At 34.3% G+C, this 15608-nt stretch overlaps 1 protein-coding gene across 1 annotated transcript in view; it reads left to right on the forward strand.

Annotated features, from left to right (window-relative positions):
* ROBO2 (roundabout guidance receptor 2) overlaps positions 1–15608 on the forward strand; it is a 1748812-nt gene that overhangs the window by 77981 nt on the left and 1655223 nt on the right. The gene's annotated exons all lie outside the window — the stretch shown is intronic.

The following is a 15608-nucleotide window of genomic DNA, read 5'->3' on the forward strand; positions in this document are numbered from 1 at the left end:
GGATTTTCTCAAACTATTAATACTTGTCGGAAATATTTAACTTAAAGGTCAAATAGTTACTTGTAGACATAAAAAAGTTGCATCTCCATATTTGGTTTTCAGTTGATTCAATGGAGAATCGTTTTCAAATCCATAAAGTTGAAAACTCACAGGCGAGCGAGTGGGATCAGTCAGGAGATGGAGACCATCCTGCGAACAGGTGAAACCCGTCTCTACTAAAAATAAAAACCAAGCGGGCGGAGGTGGGCGGCCTGTGGTCCCAGCTCCTCGGGAGGCTGAGGCAGAATAAGCAGCGAGAACCGAGTGAGCTTACGAGAACAAGATGGCGCCGCTCACCTCAACCTAGACCACAAGTGAGACTCGTCTCAAAAAAGCAAAATGTTTTCTTTCTACAAACAACTCTTTATCCATGCTGTATTTTATACTAGTTAGAACCATTTTTTGGGTTTACTTAAAATATAAGGATATGAATTTAGCTAAAGAAATGAGTAGAGGTATGTTAGTTGCAATTGAACTAGGAAGAACAAATGTTCATAACAAGGAAATTTGGAAAGAGTGAACAGCCACATTGATGTATACACGTCAGCATATACTTTTTACTCTTTTCAAAGATCTAGAAAAGGTAGAGTGACAAAGATGAATTGCATTATACATCATTTTCTGCCATTGATTATTTTCATTATTTACAACTTGTGGTATTTTCAGTAAAAAATGAGACATTCTTGTATGACGCATGAACAACTTTGAAAACAATGAGTAAATTATTATGCTTTAACATTTTCTCGTTGAACTTGTCAATTTAGAGACACTATCCTAAAACAAACTCTATGGAAAGATGATTATAATGTAAAGGAAGTTAAATTAGCAAGAAGTAATACAATGTTAGTTAAAATATGTTCCAGTTTTTCAAGATAGTGATTTATTACACATAAAAACAGTTTGTAATGCTGTATCTGAAAGAATCAGCAATAGTAGTTTTCTGTAGATACTAAATTTTACCATCATAAATGTGGTGTAGAGAATTGTAGTTCAGAGTAATACTTGAATTGGAATCATGGTGCCTCCACTTAAAAACTGGTTGGCTTTTGTTAAACATTTCACTTCTTTGTTTTTCTGTTTTTTCATAAGTCTAATGAATATAATAATAGGATCTCCTTTTGCAGGGTTTTGTAGAGCAGTCAATAATTTTGAAAAAGTACTTATAATGCCAAAATTATTCAATAAGGTTTAGCTATTATTTTACTAATATTTTATATTAGCTAGTATTTCAAACTTCAAGATCTTTCATTTCATTTTTAATTTAATATGCAATTGATGGTGTTCAACAAAATTTTACCTATGTTTTACCAAAACAAAAGATTTTCTAAATGCTTCACAATTTTAAAATAATGCAATATATTTAAAAAATTGATTAAATGAAGTGAAACAAAAAATAAAAAAGGTGTCTGAAAATTTTTAAATTACTGTAGCTCTATATATTTAATATGAAGTATTTGGTATTCAGCTTATTAATTGAGATCAATCTTTAAGAGTTAATAATTGATCTGAACTCTCAACAGTAGTAAAACTGCACTGTTGTAATAAAGACACATGCAAGTTCCATGAAACTTTTACTAACATCAAGTGAATAACTTTACAGAATAATAGACACAGTTATTTGTACCAGCAATCTCTTTAAAGTGAGGTTTTGCTACAAAATTATGACATTTTATTGGCAAGCTCACATCTTGTTACTGAGTATCACTGGAAAGGAGCAAAGTACATGTAGGATGAAGCATGAATAACTGCTTATGCATTTTTGCTTTCTCACTGGCTCCTCTCCCTCCACCATGAGATCATACCTGGGTTAGTATACTAAAGAATGAGAAATTAGAACAAAGTGAATACTCTCAGCTGAGGGCAAACTATGTCAACCAGTGTGTCTACTTGACCCACCGGCTGAAAACAGATGCATATGGAAGATCAACTGCTCCCAGCTCAGATAGGCAGAACCACTTAACTAATCTGTAGACATTAGAAAAATAATAAATGATTGTTTTAAGCCATTAAATTTGGAGGTGGTATATTATAAAAAGTTTTTACAGTGATAACTAACAGATAGTCTATTATACCAGGATGACATGATAAAGAAATGTGGGACTGGCGAGGGATAAAGGGATGAGTGAGCCTTATATTTTTAAATTAAGGAAATATACACACATATAGAGAGAGATGATAATAGACTTGCTTATTTAATTGTATACTAATTATCTCATCCCAGACAGGCAGGGGAAGTGCTGCCCAATTCCTTGAATAAGCAGGAGGGAATAGGATCCGAGTGGACAGTGTTGAAACCCACAGACTGGATAAGTTTATCTAGTAAGTGATTACATTGGAAAAGTGGTTCCGAGGACAGGTTGTTTCCACACTCTAACCTACTGGGAGCTCATGCAAATTCTCTTCTGGCACATAATTGGTAGAGTTGTTAATGGAGATTTAGGACATAACATGCATGAAAATGCCTTGCCTACTGGGTCTCCAGAATACGCTGCGTGCTTTCTGTGTTTCCTGTGTCCCTTCAATATCTATATAAACTTCTTAAGAGCCTTAGCTCTGGAATTCAGATAATGACCATTAAAACACATCTTTTTTTTCTTCTAAGCCCTGAAAGTTACACATTATTTTAGTTAAATTCTTAATTTCTTCCACAGTATAAATTTTATAGAGATAATGTTGATATCCTTTAATCCAATATTTAGGAAGTATGCCATCTAATTTTATGTAAGTTGCTTAGTTTATTTTTTCACACTTTTCTCAAGAAATTCCATTTCCTAAAAATACCCATGGGAGCCTTGGATAAGGATAAAAATGCTAAATTATATGCATAATACAAAATTAAAAATCAGTAAGTGACATTTTTCAAGTTATATAACTTGTCTTACGTTTGTAGTAGGTATTTTTTGCGTTACTATTAGCTGGATGAATAGTAATACCAGTTGACGTCCTCACTTTCCAAGTTTCCAAATGATCTAGGACAAAGTGTTTTGCCATCTTGGGCTTCAGATTTCATAAAGAAAGTGTTCACATTTCTCTTATTAAATGAATTCTCTGAACTCCTGAGATGTATAAACTTTATGAGTATGTGGAACATGAGCCTCCCTGTCTGCCTTCTGCTTTCAGAACGATGTCAGTGCTTGAAAACGGAAAACACGTAAGCATCTTTGGGGTTCCTGATCCAACAATTACTTATTCCATTAATCTTCTGTAGAAGCATTTCTGAGGATGTTCGGATTTGACTTTCAGTCTGAGCCAAATGTATATGACTTTTTTTTTCTGCTTAGTATTCATTGTCACACTTATTCTTGAAATTATAAAAAACTGTTGTGAAACAAACAAAAGGGGGTAAGTTACTTCAAATCTTTTCATCCATCAGCACCCATGACCGTGGAAGATGCAGTACTTTATTTTCACATGAAGTATGTTGAGTTTCTGTAGTCAAAGTATACAAAGCTGGGCTGCACTTAATTCTTGATATAACTTACATAAAGTGTGTAACCAGTGATAATTTAGAAGACTCGAAGCATTGCCATTCACTTAAATCTGAAGAGGGTCTGACTGAACACAGATATCTCTGACAAGAAGTCTGAGTGTCATATAGATGTCTATATTGGCTTTCTCCTTGATTCTCTGCCAATAACTTCTCCCACCACTTCTCTCCCTATTTTCTGAAGAATACACTGTTAAGTGCAGGAACAAACATTGTTAATAAAATAGGGAATAATAAACATGTATTATAAGATACACATTGATGTTAAAAATATATTAAATTAATATTTACACTTCTGTGTAGAAAAGATTTTTGCTACTATTTTTACCGTGTGAAGTATTCAAATAAAGTATTATTTTGTGTAATAGAAACAAGATGGTTAATACTTTTGATATAATAACAGTACAACTAGCTCAAATTAGCCAAGCATTTTTATTTTAATATCAGAAATGAATGAACAGATTATATTTGCCACAATGTAACATCATTTTCTGTATTATTCAAGATCAACGAAGAGAAGGGCCCATGTGTTTTCTCAGCAACGTTGCAGAGCATTAGCGCCTCACAGTGGTGAAGAAATTGGGCAAAATAGTTACAAAACCTTATGTTTTATTCCTTGTTCTGCCATTTAATTGCTGGAACTAATTATTTAACTATTCAGTTTCCCAAGTTTTCCATTTGTACAAAGGAATTGTCTATGTCCTGTATCCTATATCTACATCATAGGGTTGTTGTGAAGAATAAAGTATGACGTACATATATCTTGAAAGGCAGTGTTAATTATATAGTCTGTTTTAAATGTTAGTTTTTGACTATTATTCACAAAAAATAATTGATGTGACTCTATGTTGAATGCCTACTATGTGTGAGAGATGTGGCTTTCAGTTTATATGAATGTTTTATTATTAAATATTAATACTTGTATTGATATTACACAAGTACTGTAACAAACTATAATATAAAATATATTTAAGTTGTTTTTTATTTTTATTATTTTTAAATGTTTTGTGGGTACACAGTAGGTGTGTATATTTATGGGGTACACGAGATATTTTGATACAAGCATGCAATGTGAAATAAGCACATCATGGAGAATGGGGTGTCCATTCCCTCACGCATTTATCCTTTGAGTTACGAACAATCCAGTTACTCTCTTTAAGTGAATTTAAAATATACAATTAAGTTATTATTGACTATAGCCCCTCTACTGTGCTATCACGTAGTAGGTCTCATTCGTTCTATTTTTTGTAACTATTAACAATCTCCACCCTCCACCCCCTCCCAAAAACCCACGACCCTTCCCAGCCTGTGGTAACCACCCTTCTACTTTCTGTGTCCATGAATTCAACCGTTTTGATTTTTAGATCCCACAAATAATTGAGAACATGTGATGTTTGTCTTTCTGTGCCTGGCTTATTTCAAGTAACATAATGATCTCCAGTTCCATCCATATTGTTGCAAACGACTGGATCTCATTCTTTTTGATGGCTGCATCGTACTCCATTGTGTGTGTGAACCACATTTGCTTTACCCATTCTTCTGTTGATGGACACTTAGCTTTCTTCCAAATCTTAGCTATTGTAAACAGTGCAGTAATAAACAAAGGAGTGCATGTATCTTTTTGATTTACTGGGTTTTTTTTTTTCTCTTTGGTATATACTCAGCAGTGGGATTGCTGGATCATGTGGTAGCTCAATTTTTATTCCTTTGAGGAACTGCCAAACTGTTCTCCATAGTGGTTGTACAAATTTACATTCCCACCAACAGTGTGCAAATGTTCCCTTTTTCCACATCCTTTTCAGCATTTGTTATTGCCTGTCTTTTGGATAAAAGCCATTTTAATTGGGCTGAGAGAATATCTATTGTAGTTTTGGTTTGCATTTCTTTGATGATCAGTGATGTTGAACATCTTTTCATAGGCTTGTTTGCTATTCTTGTGTGTTCTCTTAATAATATTTTTAAATTTTTAAAGCCCAAATTTTTCAGTAGAAGGAAATGAGTCCCGGGATTCTGTCTTACATTTGTGATTTCTATCACACCTTATGTTTTACCTAATAAATCACTGCTCTTGTCTTCTTCCTAGGATGAATGCAAAAGTTTGGTAACACTTTTGCCACTTGACTGTGGAAGTCATCTGCTAGTCACCCTTCAACCTTGCCAGCAAATCCAATCAGCTTAAGAGCATTTTAATGTACCTATGCAAGTCTTCAGAATTTACGATTAGGAAAGAAAGCAGGTCTTGTGACCTTCATAAGTGGTATTGAATGGTTACTCTGGAAATGATAAAATTAGCTTAATTTAAGCTGCAATTTGATGGAAATGTTTTCCAATTTTAAATCAGACACTCTACTCACACCCACAATGTGAGGAAGATTATATGCTGTGCATTTCTCATGCGATAGAAATGCAGCTGAGTCATACAAAATCATGTTGTCATCAGTAATCAGGAAAAGGTTGCCCTAGATGTTTTAGATCCCAATTTTAATTTAACAAGAAAGCTTAAGTGTATAGTAGGATAGAGTATGTTTGACTCAGCTCTTTTTCCTTAGAAAAAAATACAGTATTTTACTTCGTTCTGACCTTGAGTCAAAAGCGTTAGAAGTATGTGAAGAATCTGATTCTGAGTGGGTTGAGGGTAAGCTGAAATGAAAAAGAAGGAAGAACTGCTTTTAACATAACCAGATGGCAATTTTTACTAGTTGGCAGTGTACTGAAAAGCACATTTTCTGAAAGGGAAGTATACATTACAGACTGGCACAATGAAATGTGTAAAACCATCCCCAAAATAGATTTAAAATATTCTTTAGTTTTAAAGTAAAGTTATGATAAACTTGTGTGGTGTCTGTTTCTCTTTAAGGTAAAGATAGTAACAGAGACTAACTGTACAATTAGAAGTCCTGTTGAAATTAGAATTGATTTGATGATTTCTAACATTTGATATTATGTTCTAAAAAATTGAATTGTGCCTCTTACATTGCCAGTTTCAGGATAAATAATAAACTGTGTATAATAATTTAATATTAACTGTTTCCTTGTTCTACTGAGATCCTGACCAGTCTCACTAACCCACATCCTAGATTTCCTAACTAAATTTTTGGTATCAACTCCAGTCGTCAGAGGGTAGACACTTTGAAGTCTGCTAGCTTCAATAGCTTCTTTCATTCCTTTATGCACATCAATTGAGTTGGCTTGGCATTACCTGAAAACTATTAAAACTCACTTGTCAAAAGTCTGGAAAACACAGACATTTAATTACTTGTTAATAATGAGTTTCATTTGTCTTATTTTTGGCATGACTAAGCTGATTAGACAAAATCAGTCTATCTGATCCTTTGCTCACTAATTCGGTTTATCTTATATGCTCTTTTAGAAATAATAGCAATCTTTAAACCTTTCTAGTAGGGGGATACCTAAATATTTCCATCTGGAAATGACTGAAACATCATTACAACACACCACGACAACTGAAAGTTGGAACACTCCCACATTTTCATACAGGCTACTATAAAAATTTAATATTATTGAACAGGTCCAATGTGTTATTCAAAGATGTGCAGTTAGAAGAAGAATAGAGTAAATGGTGGAGCAGCCACATGTGTACTAATTAAAAACTCATTGCTTTAAAGGAGTTGTTAGACTCATTACTAAGTTGATTTAGCTTTCACTTTAGTTTTTGAAATAACCAGTATGATAAGGGTAAAATGCCCGTGATGGTAGTTTATTTCCCTTTTTTTTAACTGTGAAAAACACAGAGTAATATTTATTCTTTGAGTTTTCAGAGGAAAGCTTGGAAAATGACTCTAACACAGATTAGGATCTCTGGTTAAACCGGTATTTAGCATTTGATAAAAAGAACTGAGAGCATTTGAATACTCAGTACTATGGGATAAGCATAAATATTTAAAATAAATTTGTAGCATAAATTAAAATTTTTATACTATAGTCATTAACTGGAATGGACACAAATAGCCCAAAAGGATAATAACAATAAAAATTAAAAATAGCCAGTATTTTTCTGCATGCTATGTACATGCATACATCTATAAGTACATGTATTTGCACACTTAATTCTTGACAGAAATTTATGAGGAATGGAGAAGTTAATGCTGATGGTTAATCACACAACTGGTAAGTGATAGAAGACCTGAAAATCCAAACCAGAAAATCTGGCTTAGGGGTCTATTTCTGATCATTACATAATTCTGCCATTCTTAGAAAATTAAAAGAATTTGGTTTCAATTTAATAGTAGCATATTTTGTATAATGTATTGGTTTATTTTACAAGCATGATATGGACTTGGAACATAAGGGTAATACTCTTTTATTTAAATGGACATCAATTCTACCAAAGCTTTCTAATCCCTATTAGTATCTGCATGTTCCCTTGGAGATCTTTATTCTAATCATATAAAATATACACACATATGTCATTTTTATTTAGATTTATATAAATAGAATAATGTTGTGTATACTCTTCTAAACATTGTTATTCTTGATATAATAATGAATGCCCGTTCTTATGCATTGTATCTTGGCAGTAAATTCTATCAAACTCTTACTGCTCCACCCAACAAACTTTCCTACTTATTTTATTATCATGGTTCTCACCTGCTTCAGACTTTGGCCAGCATCCATAAGTGAAGACAGAGATGGTAACTTTGCAAAATAAAATACACTTAATGTGAAATTTATTATCTTAATTATTTTAAAGTAGACCATGCATCACTTAAAAGATAGTGATACCTTCTGTCCATAGGTTACAAACCTGTAAACCTATGTTACTGTACTGAATATTACAGACAATTGTAAGGCAATGTTAAATATCTGTGTATCTAAACACAGAAAAGGCCATGCCTTGATGCATTGTGCTACGACGTGATAGCTTCCACTTCACTAGACAATAGGAATTTTTCAGCTGCATAACAATCTTATGGCAACAATGACCTGTTAGTGGACTGTTGTTGACAGAAACATCATTACATGGCGTATGACTAGATATAGGCCAGTGATACTAAGTACATTTACATTGTTGTGCGATAATCATCACCATCCATCTCCAGAGCTCTTTAGTCTTGTGAAACTGAAGCTTTCGACCCATTAAACAATACATATCTCTAGAAACTACCATTCTTTTTGTCTATGATTTTGACTATTCTAAGAACCTCATATAAATGAAATCATACAGCATTTGTCTTTTGCTATTGGCTTATTTAATTTAGCATAATGTCATCAATTTCATCCTATTGTAGAATATGTCAGCACTGTATTCATTTTTAAGGCTGAATAATATTCTTTTGTTTGTGTACACCACATTTTGCTTATCCATTCATCCATTGACAGACACTTGGAATGCTTCCATGTTTTAGCTATTGTGAATAACATTGCTGTGAACGTGTGTGTGCACGTATCTCTTCAAGGCCTTGCTTTAAATACTCTTGGGTATATACCTGGATTGGGGTGGCCGGATTCTGTGTACTTATATTTTTAATCTTTTAAAGAACTGACATACTGTTTTCTACAGTGGCTGTATCCTCACCAACAGTGCACAAGGGTTACAATTGCCCACATTCTTGCCAACAGTTGTTATTTTCTGTTGTTTTTTTAATAGTAACTGTCATAATGAGGATGATGTGTTCTGTCGCTGCAGTTTTGATTTGCATTTCTCTAATGATTAATGATGTTGAGGCTCCTTTGATGTGCTTATTGACCATTTCTATTAATTCTTTGGGAAAAATGTCTTCGGAGAAAAGTTCTTTGCCCATTTTTGAATCCAGTTATTTGTTTTATTTTGTCGATGAGTTTTAAAAATTCCCTGTCTATTCTAGATCTCAATCCCTTGTCAAATATGATTTGCAATTTTTTTTTATCCTCTGGGTTGCCATTTTATTCTGATAGTATTTTTCGAATGCAGTTTTTAAAAACCTTTATCAAGTACAATTTTTCAATGTTTTTCTTTTGTTGCCTGTGCCTTTGGTGTCATGTCTCGGAAATCATTGCCAACGCTAATGTTGTGAAGCTTTTGTTTGTTCTATTATTTCTTCTCAGAGTTTTATAGTCTTTTTTGTACTACATTTAGTTCTTTGATTACTTTGGAGTCAATTTTTCTGCATAGTGTTATACAAGGGTCCAACTTCATTATTTTACATGTGGTTTTTCAGTTGTCCCACCATCATCCTACCATCTTTTTTTTTTCTTTTAAGATTGTTCTTTCCCACATTGAATGGTCTTGGACCCATTGTCAAAAATCATTTCAGCATATATGTGAAGATTTATTTCTGGGATCTTAATCTTACTGCATTGGCCTTTAAGTCTGTCTTTATGCCTGTGGCACCCTGTTTTGATTACTGAAGCTTTGTAATAAATTTTGAAACCAGGAAGTGTGAGTTCTCCAGTTTTTTTCTTCTTTTCAACAGTGTTTCGGCTATTTGGTGTCCCTTGATTTTTCCATATGCAATTTAGAATAGATTATTTCTTTCTACAAATATTGTTAAAGTTTTTGAAAGGCATAGCATTTAATGTTAAAATTGCTTTGGATAGTATTAACATCTTGAAAATATTCAGTCTTCCAACACATGGACATGGAGTATCTTTCCATTCATTTATGTCTTCCATGGTTTTCATTTTACAAGCTTTTCATATCCCTGGCGAAGTTAATTACTAAGTAGTTCATTCTTTTTGATGTATAATCAATGGAATTATTTTGTTAATTTTCTTTTCTGATTGTTCATTGTTAGTAAGTAAAAATGAAACTAATGTTTATGTGTTGCTTTTGTATCCTACTGCTTTCCTAAATTTGTTTATTAGTGTTAACTATGTGTGTGTGCGTGTGTGTGTGATCTTTAGAGTTTTCCACATAAAGTATCATGCTGTGTACAAACAGAGATAATTGTACTTCTTCCTTTCCAATTTGCATGCCTTTTATGTCTTTTCCTTGCCTGATTTCACTGGTTAGGACTTTCAGTATTTTGTTGAATACAAGTGGCAACGTACGCCTCGTTGTCTTGTTCCTGATCTTAGGGGTAAAACTTGCAGTCTTTTATCAGTGAGTTTGATGTTGGCTATTGAATATTTATATATGGATTTTATTATGCTAAGGTAGTTTTCTTCTGTTCCTAGTTTGTTAAGTGGTTTTGTTATGAAAGATGTTGAATTTTACCAAATATTTATTCTACATACATTGAGACTATTATGCTTATTTTTTCCCTTCTGTTAATATGGGGTATTACATTGATTAATTTTCACTTGCTGAACGATGCTTAGATTGCAGGAATAAATTCCACTTGGTCGTTCTAATATGCTGCTGAATTTGGTTTGCTAGTATTTTGTGGAGGATTTTTGCATTGATGTTCATAAGGGATATCGGTCTGTCGTGTTTTTTTGTTTTTTGCAATGTCTGTGTCTGGTTTTGGTAGTAGAGTAATGCTGGCCTCATGTGAAGTATTCCCCCTCTTTAAGTTGCTGGAAATATTTATATAGGACTGGCGTTAACATAGTTCTTTAAATGTTTAGTATAATTCAGCAGTGAAGCTGTCAGGTCCAGGAATTTTCTTTGTTGCTAGATTTTTGATTACAGATCCATAAACCTAACTAATTATAGATCTATTCAGATTTTCTATTTTTTCATGATTTAGTCTTGGTGTGTTGCATATTTCTAGGAATTTGTCGATTTCATCTGGCTCCTTCAATTTTTGACATCTAATTGTTCATAGTACCCTTATAATACTTTTCATTTATGCAGAGTAAGTAAAAATGTCCTCACTTTCATTTGTGATTTTGGTGATTTGAGCCTTCGCTTTTTTTTTTTTAAGTTAATCTGGCTAAAGGTTTTTCACATTGATTTTTTTTGAAGAATCAACTTTTGGTTTCATTGATTTTTCTCTACTTTTTAAATTCTCTACATCTGCTGCCTTTGAGTTTTCTTTGTTCTTCTTTTTCTAGTTCCATAAGTTGTACAAATGGGTTGTTGATTTAAGATCTGCATTCCGTTGAAATGTAAGCCTTTATAACCATAACTTTTCTCCTTAGTACTTATATTACTATGTCCCATAATTTTTGTTTGGTTTTGGTTTTATTCATCTCTAAGTATTTTCTAATTTCTTTTTGTGATTTCTTTAATGATCCCTTAGTTGTTTAGAGAATGTTTTTAATTTTCAAAATTGAAATTTTCCAGTTCTCCCTCTGTTACTGATTTCAAACTTCATCCTGTGGTGGTTAGAGAATATATTTTGTATGATGTTTATATTTTTAAATCTGATGATATATAATTTATGTTGGTTCTATTTTAACTTGAATATTATAAAACTTATTGCTATTAATATAAATTTAAAATCTTATATTGGATTTTTTATAAATCAAATGTGTAAGACTGCTTTTCTTGGATTTGTTTTATAAAGATATTTCACATTAACATATATATTAATTTTAAAAATGTGTTTTTGCTACTTTTTATTTTTCCAAGAAGTATTACATTATTAAATAATCCTTTTTTTTTTTTTTCCTTTTTGAGACAGAGTCTTGCTCTGCTGACCAGGCTGGAGTGCAATGGCACGATCTGGCTTTACTGCAACATCCACCTCCCAGGTTCAAGCAATTCTCCTGCCTCAGCCTCCTGAGTAGCTGGGACTACAGGAGCACACCACCATGCCTGGCTAATTTTTGTATGTTTACTAGAGACAAGGTTTCACTATGTTGGCCAGGCTGGTCTCAAACTCCTGACCTCATGATCCACCTGCCTCAGCCTCCCAAAGTACTGGGATTATGGATGTGAGCCACTGTGCCTGGCCAAAAATTCTTAAAGGGGTTTTATATTTTAGGAGCATTTCAAATTGGTTAAACCAACAAAGTGATCTTGCTTCTCAAACACAGCTCAAAAATGACTGTTTCTCAATAATACCTGTTGGATATTAAATTACTTTATAATTTAAAACAAGAAAAAATAGAAATAAATAACTTCTTAGGAGTTGCAGGTTTTAAAAGAACACGTTAAAGAAAGTATGAAGATTACCAGAAAAAGATTTGTTTCTCACGTTTGTCTGTTCCCACTTCAGTTTTGCTGGAACCATGTTAATGTAAGAATGATATCAATACAAAATAAAATTTGAAGCTGACCTACAAAATTCATAGAGATGTCAGAGGGGCTGCGGATAGAGAAACAGATGAACTGATGAGAAGTTGTAGAAGTATATGCCAAGGATGCGTAACACACATTCCGAGATTGGTGGGGGTTTTGCATGTCAGCAATTGCAGGCCCATTTTTGGCAATGTTTCCACCACACTGTTACTGATCACAGCTAGGAATTTCCTTTTAACTGGCATTTTTTTTCTTGAAATAAATAATTGATTTCTCAAGGTATAAAAAATCTCTCAATTGTATTCATTACAGAATTTCTAAACTTTAACTTTTCTAAACACGATTGTTAAAATCCTTTTAAAAGTTAAATTAAGCTCATAAAGTATGTTTCTAGAAACATACTTAACATTCTCAAGGCATAAAGCATGTCTCAACTGTATTTATTACAGAATTTCTAAACTTTAACTTTCCTAAAAACTATCATTAAAATCCTTTTAAAAATTAAACAAGCTTATAAAGTATTTTTTAATACTTTGACTTATCTCTCGAGCACCTAATTTCCTGAAAACTTCACTTAAGGGCTAACAGAATTACAAGGGTTAGACTTCGTACAGGAAATCATTTGTTTTGGGTCACCTATCTTTGAGTTTCGTCCACACATTTTTTGGGGGGACAGACTCTGGAACAATAAAGGGGAAACTTAGGGATGACTAGGCTTTTGTGAAAGACCTTTATAGACTTGGCCTCTAAAAGTGGCTTAGTTTTTAGTCCAGGATAGATTGAGATGGGGTGCATTAATGCTCAGTTTAATTTTGCCTAGGGTTCAATAACTAAATGGTGATTTTTTTCTCATAATTTACTGAAAGACTCACCTTTTGTAATCCATTGCTAAAATGGAAATAAGTAATTTAATTGTGAGCTTAAAGAATAACACTGGGCTAGAATTACTACCATTGGAAGGTAAGGTAAGAGTTGTATTTATGCTTTAAACTAAAAATAAAATATATATTCATCTTTTTGTTCTTTGTCTAGCCCTTGTCTTTTTCATGAAATGTTTAATTTTTTGTGTTAACTTTATTGACCTAAGGCATACCCAGATAGCTGGTAAGACATTTATGAGTGTGTCTGCGAGGGTCTTTCCATAAGAGATTAGTACTTGAATCAGTAAACTGAGTAAAGAAGATCTACCTTCATAAATGTGAATAGGCATCATCTAATCCACTGAGGTCCTAAATAGAACAAAAAGGTAGACTAAGTGTGAATTTGCTCTAACTGGGACATTCATCCATGATGACCTTAAACATTGGCACTGCTGGTTCTTTGACCTTCAAACTGAGCCTGAATTATAAAACCTGCTTTCCTGGTTTCTAGCTTTCAGACATCAGATGGTGGAACTGGTTGGTCTCCCTAGCCTTATGAGCCAAGTCCCATAATAAATCTCCTCATCTATGTGTGTATGTATGTATGTATCTATTTATTATTGCTCAATTTCTCTAAAGAATGCTAACTAGTACAGTGATTATAATAAGAAAAAGGTACAAGATGACAGTTGATATGGTTTGGCTGTGTGCCCACCCAAATGTCTTCTTGAATTGTAACTCCTACGGTTTGCATGTGTTGTGGGAGGAATCCAGTGTGAGGTAATTGAATTACGGGGTCAGGGCTTTCCCATACTGTTCTTGTGATAGTGAATAAGTGTCACGAGATCTGATGGTTATAAAACACGTGTTCCCCGCACAAGCTCTCTCTTTGCCTGTCGCCATCCATGTCAGAAGTGATCTTCTCCTCCTTGCCTTCCACCATGATTGTGAGGCCTTCCCCTTACATGTGGAACAGTAAGTCTATTAAAATTTTTTTCTTCCCAGTCTCAGGTATGTCTTTATGAGCAGCATGAAAGCAGACTAATACAGTAAATTGGTACCAGTAGAGTGGAGTGTTGTTGAAACGATACCCAAAAATGTGGAATCCACTTTGGAATTGGGTAACAAGCAGAGGTTGGAACATTTGAGAGGGCTCAAAAGGCAGGACAATGTGGGGAAGTTTGGAACTTCCTAGAGACTTGTTGAATGGCTTTGACTAAAATGCTGATAATGATACGGACAATAAAATCCAGGCAGGGGTGGTCTCAGATGGAGCATAGTAACTAGACTCGTTGGGAACAAGGTTACTCTTGTGACATTTTGCCCCTGCCCAAGAGATCTGTGGAACTTTGGACTTCAGAGAAATGACTTAGAGTATCTGGCAGAAGAAATTTCTAAGTGGCAAAGCATTCAAGAAGGGACAGGTGCTGTTAAAGGAAGTCAGTTTTAAAAGAGAAACAGAGCATAAAAGTTTGGAAAATTTGCAACCTGTCAATGAGATAGAAAGGAAAAATCCAGTTTTCTGAGGAGAAATTCAAGCCAGCTGCTTAAATATGCATCAGAAACCAGGAGCTTAATGTTAATCACCAAGACAAGGGGGAATATGTCTCTAGGGCATATGGAAGACCTTTATGGTAGCCCTTCCCATCAGAGGCCCAGAGGTTTAGGAGAAAAAAAATGGCTTCATGGGTGGAGCCGAGGGTCCCTCTCCTGTGTACAGACTAGGGACTTGGTGCCCTGTATCTCAGTTGCATCAGCCGTGACTAACAGAGGCCAAGGTATAGCTCGGCCTGTTACTTCCAAGTGTGGAACCCCCCAAGCCTTGGCATCTCCCACATGATATTGAGCCTACAGGTGCACAGAAGTCAAGAGTTGAGGTGTAGGAACCTCCGTCTAGGTTTCAGAGGATGTGTGGAACCATCTGTATGCCCAGGCAGAAGTTTGCTGCATGGGTGGGGCCCTCAGGGAGAACCTCTGCTAGGAAAGTGCAGAAGGGAAATGTGGAGTTGGAGCCCCCACAGAGAGTCCCTACTGGGACACCACCTAGTGGAGCTGTGAGAAGAGGGCCACCATCCTCTAGAACTCAGAATGGTAGATCCATTGAAAGCTTGCACCATGCACCTGGAAAAGCCACAGGCACTCAATGCCAGCC

Source organism: Papio anubis, chromosome 2 (genome assembly GCF_008728515.1).
Source record: "Papio anubis isolate 15944 chromosome 2, Panubis1.0, whole genome shotgun sequence".
NCBI classification, from domain to species: Eukaryota; Metazoa; Chordata; class Mammalia; order Primates; family Cercopithecidae; genus Papio; species Papio anubis.